At 40.1% G+C, this 2845-nt stretch overlaps 1 protein-coding gene across 2 annotated transcripts in view; it reads right to left on the bottom strand.

Annotated features, from left to right (window-relative positions):
* The window catches only part of sgsm3 (small G protein signaling modulator 3), a 14396-nt gene extending 13351 nt beyond the window's left edge, over positions 1-1045 (bottom strand). For both annotated transcript variants that reach the window (XM_014020896.1, XM_014020897.1), the window contains exon 1: positions 895-1045. The gene's annotated coding sequence lies outside the window, so the exon portion shown is untranslated. The remainder of the gene's footprint in view (positions 1-894) is intronic.
* Positions 1046-2845: the final 1800 nt, after the last annotated feature.

The raw sequence follows: 2845 nt of genomic DNA, 5'->3' as shown, positions 1-2845 counted from the left end.
GACTCTAAAATAAGTTAGAATTTTTTATCAAAGTCCCCAATAACATCTTCTCAAGGAGTGGCCATGTTCACCAGTGTTTACTTAAAGTGATCAACACCCTGCCAAACCAACAAAGGTGAGATACACCCTGGTGTTAAGATAAAACAAGAGTGGATAGACACTGTGCAACAGCAGAACTCTTCATTTCACTGCAGCATGGACAGCTCTTGGTATTTAAAGAGRTTGTGTCGCCCAGAAAACACCACCACACGGTTTCTCCATCAGCACCTCCAGCTGTTCCACACAGTAACCCAAACATTGGTGAGTCATTTCTCTCACACAGAGCCACGTGTCACAAAGGAGGAATAGGTAGTATGAGGCTACTGCAWAAYCATTYAAATCCAACAATTTCCGRAAAGTAAAACATGATTTTCAGCATGGTAGTTATCGTAGTTTTATGAATATTGCTCCAAATAAGGCCAAGACCAGTTGAACAGCTTAAGAACAAATTTATTAATTAATAAGTAAAAAAAAATTGCTATCATTACAATATTGCTACCCCTGTTGAAAAATTAACAGCAGTGCATGTAAATTAATTCAGCTGAAAAYTAGACTCACGTAAAATGAGTTACGTATAGAAAGCATACAGCTGATTAAATTCATGTTACGTCAACACACACAGCTTGACGTCAGGTGCAGCAGGACAAACTATTTTTTTTACAAACAACCATTGTTCCACCGTATTTATTAGTCTTTTTTTTAATGGCACAGCCTCTGCGCAGTTATGACACATCCATCAGATAAAACTAAAATTCAGAGACTAGCTATTAGCTACGTTCATTTGACTTTTCAGYTGTTAGCCATACGTGCTACATTTAGCTTTTAGCGGAGTGACAGCCTCCGCGAATCACTTACCGTGACATTATCTTGGTGAAGGCGCAAAGAGTTTACGGTAAATGTGCCTTTCGTCGTCGACAACGGATAACATCACAGCCTACGACATCTTTCGCCTCGTAAAGATGATTTGCCTACGTTGTGCACCTGCTGGAGGGGGGMGGCGTGTAGCTCCGTGGTATTCTTACGCCCGTAAGGTTTTCCTCCCGAAAAGAAAGTAGTTCTAGGTCCCGGAACTGCACCTCTTCCTAAAACGTATCCTTCCGCGACCGATAGGTGACGCAGGAGCTGATTTGTTATTTCCTTTCATTCAACCTCATGCGGGCGCAGAGTTAACTGGTCACGATTTACTGTACAACACCTCTGAGTTTTATCGTGTTATATACTCCTTGCTTTAATGAACATCGTTTATGTTTTCAACAATGATGCCCTGTTTAAAATTGAATTAGTGATTAAAGACCTCGTTTGAGCATTATTAGTCTATATACAGTATTTTCCCATTGTTTAAAAACTTGAATTTGCAAAGAGATTAGTTTGAGCATATATTTGTGTTCAGTGTTTCCCCCTTATGAGTGTTTGACAAACACTCGTATAAGAGAGAAAGGGGGAAAGTCTATATAGAAAAGATATGGTTGTTATTTTATGGTGTTATCAGTAAAAACTAAAAGAAAAACTTAATTCGTCACTCTTCTGGCAGATGTTATTATAGTCCTTCTGAATTTGACATTTATTAGAGAGTAAAACAACTGATGAGACAATTTTGTGCCTTTTCTTTTTAATTGATACAAACCACACCATGTATGCTAGCRCATACCTAAGTTTTGTAGCTGGCACATTTAATTAATCCATGGAAACCCTATTTATTCCCTGATGATGATGGTCAAATATAAAGATGCCTGTTTTTTGTTTCAGCTACGTCCATTCTAGGGGTTGGTCATGATGTTATGGCTGACTTTTTGCAGTTGTGCGCACATAAAACAAACATAGTGGGGCTGCTAATTTATTTTACTGAAAATCAAAATGTCAGTGAAACCAAACAGTCATCTCTGAGGAGGGTCGTGTTCTGTATGACGTACACAACCAAAGGCCTAAAAGTGTTTCCCTTTTCATGAAAAGACATGTAGCCTTTCAGGCGAGKACTCAACCCTTTAAAATGCTAATCACCTTGAATCTTTGCATCTCTCTTTTTCACACAACTGTTGACCCCTTGGCTCCTGCAACAGCTCCTCCTCTGCTTTTATGTTTGTTTTCCTTTTGACCTGTGTGCCCATATGGCAAAAAAGTTATGTTCTTCTCCTAAAAATAGATTCACATTCTCATCAGTCTTTCTCTTTCTCAGACTTGCTTCCCATCTGCTGATGACTGCTGACGCATCAGTCCCCCCCCCCTCTCTATACCTCGTCCAAAGCCTGCACGCTCGATCTGCTGCACCGTGTCAGAGTGACTCACATCATTAAAAATGCTGAAGCCATCAGCCCTGCCTGCAGCTCACTGCCCAACTAGCCCCAGATAGTTTGTTCACCTGACGTGCAACAGCAACGTGGGTGCAGCTCAGTCACATTCCACCTCTAACTTCTTAAGGTTCTCATCCCTGCCTGTCTGTCTTTTTTTTTTTTTTGCCATTATTTATAGAATCAGGTGCAGTGTCAAGCAAGCCTTGAATCTTATACTGCGGTTACCRTGACGTCAGACAGAGGCGGCGGGGTAGCCAGGGGAGACAGACAGAGAAACAGAAGGTGGGAGAATACATTTGGGAGGGAGGAGAGGGCAACACTGGTATGAGGAAAGTAACGAAACAGTATGAGAGAAAAATRTTGTTGAAACCGTGCCTTTATGAGAAGCTGAGAAGTAAAGGAATAGAAAACAAGAGCAAAATAATTGTTGAAAATGAAAATAGACTAAAAATGAAAAATAAAAATATGTATAGGCTGATGAAAAAAAACTCAAATGTTCTGCCTTGTTCTTGTTCTTT

The sequence above is a fragment of the Austrofundulus limnaeus genome, unplaced genomic scaffold (genome assembly GCF_001266775.1).
Source record: "Austrofundulus limnaeus strain Quisiro unplaced genomic scaffold, Austrofundulus_limnaeus-1.0 Scaffold271, whole genome shotgun sequence".
In the NCBI taxonomy this organism is placed as follows: domain Eukaryota; kingdom Metazoa; phylum Chordata; class Actinopteri; order Cyprinodontiformes; family Rivulidae; genus Austrofundulus; species Austrofundulus limnaeus.
This window is presented reverse-complemented; position numbering and strand designations above follow the sequence as displayed.